Raw genomic sequence first — 5,501 nt, forward strand, 5'->3', positions numbered from 1 at the left:
TTGCTGACACACAGCCTGGGCCATTTTTCTTACCAAGACCTCCCATCCCTCATCCTTCAAACGTCTTCCTATCTCTTTCTTGCCTCCTTTTGGAAACCTGCAGATCCCATGTAGCATCTTGGGCATTTTTGTACTTAGAAGCCCATCTTTTGACACCCACTCTATGATAATTTCACACCAGCAGTTCACCAGGCCTGGGGCTGGCAGTGTGGTTTAGCAGAAAGAGCACTGGGCTGGGGGCACAGCGACCATCTCTGCGTGGGCTCTGCCACCAGCTCCTCCGACCACAGTGCAGGTGGCCCTTCCTCGGTCTGCATCTTATGGACAGGAGGAACTTTAGGGCTGCAGGGAACTCTAACAGCCTGTGGTTTTGAATCCAGCACTTCCTGAGCCTCCAGCATGGGCTACGGTGTGTGCCGCGTGCTTTTGTCTGTTCATTCCACTAATTTCAATTGAGCCAATACTGGCCGGACCCTGTCCTAGGCGATGGAGCTGCAAGGGAGATTAGGACAGACTGTGACATCCTTCATAGAATGAGGTCAGAGCTGCCTGGATAGGAAGTGACTCTGCCATCACTTCCTGTATGAGCTGAAGCCTGGGATGAGGATGGGGCAATCGATGGGGAAGTGGGGAGCACCTGTGCCGTGGGGTGGGCGAGATGCAGACATGTCTGTGTTTCTGCTGTGCCTCCTGTTCCTCTGCTGGGATTGGGACTATTTCCATCCTGCTGACCCCTTGCGACTCACACTTGGGGGGGCTGCCTCTTGGGTTAGACCTTCCACCCCCGCGGTCTGTTGTTCACTGACCACTACTGTTGTTGTAATACTCCATGATGTTATTCAGGGTCTCCATAAAGATGTCCTCCCTAGCCTTTTGAAGTTGGTTCTGCTTCTCCCAATCCTCTACTCCTTTCACGTGTCTGCATGATCCCAGGGCTCAGCCTTCCCGTCTTCACTGTTGTAGTGGAAGAATGCACGGTCATTGAGGAAGACAGTGCCCTGAAGCCTGTGGGTGCCTTTGCTAGGCCTGGACAGCCCAGTGTAGAGATAGGTCAGAGAGTAATGACCTGCAAAAGAAAAGACTCTGAGGGCTGGGGTCCATGCAAGGGTGTCCCACTGTGGGGCTGCAGAGGGCCAGGAGGGGAGCCTGGCCACTGGCCTCTTCCTCCCCAGTTCTCTCCTCTGCTCTCAGTTTCACACCATCAGAGCCTCACTCAAGGAAACAGGCTCTACTTTCATGCTGGGGATGATATTTCAGAGACCATTCTGTGCCTTCACTACAGAGTTTAATCTGCTTGGCACAGAAGAAGATAACATTTCTCAGCCTCCTTATAGATACATCGGAACCATGTGACTGAGTTTTGTCAAACAAGAATGTGAGTGGAAGTGACTGATGTCTTTCTTCTGGTCCAAGACCCTACCACCTGGCTTGCCCCTACTGCCTCTTATCCCTTTCGTTGATGACTATGGAGGCCACAGGATGAAACAGAAGAGTCCCAAGATGCAAACAGCCTGGATCCCTGAGTCACCCTGTGGAGGAGAGGAACCTTGCCCAATCTGCATTGAACTTGACATGAGAAATAAACATTTCTAGTCCAACTGGACAAATACATATAGTTAGAAAGTGTAGGAAGGTGAATTTACTAGAAAACTCAAGAAGTGACCCAGAATTAATCAGCATAGGGTAAGGCTAGGATACCTCTCAGAATTCCTGGCATTGTACCTTGCAGTTTGGTACAAGATGGAAGCTGAGAGAGTGGAACATTTCCACAATGAGTTCCATAGTCAATTTAGAATATAATTTACGTGATTGTTAGTAATGTTGGAGGTCATATGGCAGATTTCTAATTTAAGTACTGAAATCATTCTTGCTCATGAGTTTCTGAATGTGATTAGCCTTTAAATCAGACCTTGCATAAAATAGATTACCCTCTACAATGTGGGTGGGCCTCATCCAATCAGTGGAAGGCGTCAAGAGAAAAGGCTGAGGTACCCCAGAGAAGAAATAATTCTGCCTCCAGAGACTACCCTTGGACTTAGGACAGCAATACCAACTTTTTCCTGGGTCTCCAGCCTGCTGGCTTGCTTTGCTGATTTAGGACTTTTAGCCCTCAGAATTGTGTGAGCCACAAGAAATACTAAATAAAACTCCCTTTCTCTCTTTTATATATACACACACACACACTCGTGTATATATATACACACACACACACATATATTTAGTGTATATATACAGTGTATATTCATATATACATATGGGCTTGTGTATACAATGTATATTAGTTTTGTTTCCCTGGAGAACCCTGAATAATTAAGATTTGGATGCAGAATGGGATTAACATTCTAAATGTGATTTTTTTTTTTTTTTTTGAGATGGAGTCTCACTCTGTCGCCCAGGCTGGAGTGCAGTGGCACGATCTCAGCTCACTACAAGCTCTGCCTCCCGGGTTCATGCCCTTCTTCTGCCTCAGCCTCCCAAGTAGCTGGGACTACAGGCGCCCGCCACCACGTTGGGCTAATTTTTTGTATTTTTAGTAGAGACAGGGTTTCACCATATTAGCTGGGATGGTCTCGATCTCCTGATCTCGTGACCCACCCACCTTGGCCTCCCAAAGTGCTGGGATTACAGACGTGAGCCACCGCTCCCGGCCGTAAATGTGATTATTATAAAACTAACATGAAACACCTATTCTGACAATTTGTAAATGTCATGAATTTTAAACCCACATAACTGAGAAGCCATTCGCTTCCAGGTCTTTATCCTGCACATTCTCATGCCACAAGCAGCCTCCTTTCCCTGTCTTAGAAGTGACTCCTGATCTCCCACCAAGTTCCCACTGCCTTCTCTTCCGGCCACTCGCCTTCCAGACCCACTGCAGTGGTGTCTCAGTGTGGGGTGAGGGCACGGGTTTCCTTCTAGCACCATCCTCCAGCCCACCTGTCTTCCCACTTTCCCCTTGGGGTTACTCTCTCTTTCCCTCAGCATCAGGCAGGTGTACCCAGCCACCGGAAGGAGGGAAGGAACAGGAGCAGAAGCAGCTCCAGGCATGTGGTTCCTACTTTGTCCTGGCTGTCTGACCCCAAACAAGTCGCTTGGTCTTTGGAGTCTTTTTTTCACTGTAAACTAGGGGTTTTAGATTCAGATTCCTGAAGGTCTTATTTCGGGCAAGCGCAGAGGCTCCCTGAATGCTCGTGGGTGTGTGTGAGCTGAGTGAGTTGACAGCCTTGGGCACCCATTCCTGCCGTATGCCAGGGAATCCCAGCGCATCCAGCCTTTCTCCCAGCCACATGTCCTGTTTCTCACCTCCTTCTAGTCCTCTCCAGCACCCATCCCTTGCTTTCCACACTCACCATCTTGGGTCTCCTGGGGGACAGCAGGACCCAGAAACAGCAGCAGAGACAGCAGGACAGGCACCATTCTTACCATCGTGTCTGCTTGGAGGGTTCTGGGCAGGAGGCACAGGTATTATCCTGGGTCCTGGGGCCCTGCCTAGGGGAGGTGAATCTACAGGCCAATGGGAGTGCCAGGACAGGCTCCTCGCCTGACAGTGAGAAAGAAGTATGCACAAGACAGGCTGGGCAGAGATTGTGATCAGTGAGTCTACATACAGGTTATACAAATGCAGAGGTGAGACGGTTGATCTCTGGACGGAGGCTTTGTGTGTGCCTGGGGCGGAAGGATGCCAGTGGGTGGGAGGTGTGTGTGATGGGTGGCAGGTGCCTGGGATGTGTCGCCCTTCCAGTCTATTATGACACCCTCTGGGGTCACTTGAGTGTTGTCAAACCAGACTTCATCCCTGCCTTCTGGAAAAAGCCTCAACATGTCCAGGACGTGGACCTGGGTAGACCCCAGCTGGGGCGGGACCCTCACTCTCCCACACCCGATCCTGCCAGAGCTGTCTGGAGGACATTCCCATTCCCATCTCTCCCTCCTTCCTTTCTGTGCCTGTGGAACCCCAGTCTTCCATGATCAAAGGAGAAATAGTCGCATCCTCCTTTTGCAGCCTCCCTGGCAATAGAACAAGCAGATGTGTACGGGGTTTATGCTCAGCAAGCATAAACCCTGGATATCGGGTCAAGTGTTAGGGAAACAAAGAGGGGGGCACAGTGGACAATGCTTTCTGGTGGTCTTGGCAGGGGCTGCAACTGCCAGCTCCGGGGGTCAGTGGGGCTGCAGTAGTTGTGGGGGCGTCGGAGTTCCAGCCCCTGGGAACGCTGTTGATTCCGTGTTGTGGCCTCTGCTGCCCCCTGCTGGCAGCTTCTGTGTGTTTACCGGGCCGGTTGCTGGTGTGATTTTGACTGTTCCGCTCCTCTGGAATTCTGAGCCTGGGTTCTCCATCCTTTCTGTGGATTCTGAGAGCTAACCAATAAATACGTTTATTTTCTTTTCTTTTTTTTTTTTTGAGACGGAGTCTCGCTCTGTCGCCCAGACTGGAGTGCAGTGGCGCGATCTCCACTCACTGCAAGCTCCGCCTTCCCGGGTTCCCGCCATTCTCCTGCCTCAGCCTCCCGAGTAGCTGGGACTACAGGCGCCCGCCACCGCGCCCGGCTAATTTTTTTTGTATTTTTAGTAGAGACGGGGTTTCACTGTGTTAGTCAGGATGGTCTCGATCTCCTGACCTCGTGATCCGCCCGTCTCGGCCTTCCAAAGTGCTGGGATTACAGGCGTGAGCCACCGCGCCCGGCCTATTTTCTTTTTAAGGTCAGAACTGGATTACGTTTCTAGTAAAGAATGCTCCTGGTGGATGCAGAGATTGGTACAAGGACTGTTTCCAGGCAATAGTTGCTCAGGGAAATGGAGGGCTGGGAATCTGAGGTTGGTTATGGGGCCAGATTGGGGCTGAGCAGTGAAAACACAGGGGTCGGCCGGGCACGGTGGCTCAAGCCTGTAATCCCAGCACTTTGGGAGGCCGAGACGGGCGGATCACGAGGTCAGGAGATCGGGACCATCCTGGCTAACACGGTGAAGCCCCGTCTCTACTAAAAAAATACAAAAAACTAGCCGGGCGAGGTGGCGGGTGCCTGTAGTCCCAGCAACTCGGGAGGCTGAGGCAGGAGAATGGCGCAAACCCGGGAGGCGGAGCTTGCAGTGAGCTGAGATCCGGCCACTGCACTCCAGCCTGGGCAACAGAGCGAGACTCCATCTCAAAAAAACAAAAAACAAACAAACAAACAAAAAACACAGGGGTCTTGGGGGATTCTGGCAGACCTGGTGTGCAGTGATAACTTCAATAGTTGGCTGAGGTATCTGTTGTGGTAGATTGGAATGAAGTGCTTATTGAAGGTGTTGACTTAAAAAAAAGTCACAGCCGGGCGCGGTGGCTCAAGCCTGTAATCCCAGCACTTTGGGAGGCCGAGGCGGGCGGATCACGAGGTCAGGAGATCGAGACCATCCTGGGTAACACAGTGAAACCCTGTCTCTACTAAAAATACAAAAACTTAGCCGGGCGAGGTGGCAGGCGCCTGTAGTCCCAGCTACTCAGGAGGCTGAGGCAGGAGAAT

At 51.2% G+C, this 5,501-nt stretch overlaps 1 pseudogene; it reads right to left on the reverse strand.

Moving 5' to 3' along the window:
- Window positions 1-798: 798 nt before the first annotated feature.
- LOC714501 (zinc-alpha-2-glycoprotein-like) lies at window positions 799-3,463 on the reverse strand (annotated as a pseudogene).
- Between the last annotated feature and the right edge of the window lie 2,038 nt (window positions 3,464-5,501).

This window comes from Macaca mulatta, chromosome 3, assembly GCF_049350105.2.
Source record: "Macaca mulatta isolate MMU2019108-1 chromosome 3, T2T-MMU8v2.0, whole genome shotgun sequence".
In the NCBI taxonomy this organism is placed as follows: Eukaryota; Metazoa; Chordata; class Mammalia; order Primates; family Cercopithecidae; genus Macaca; species Macaca mulatta.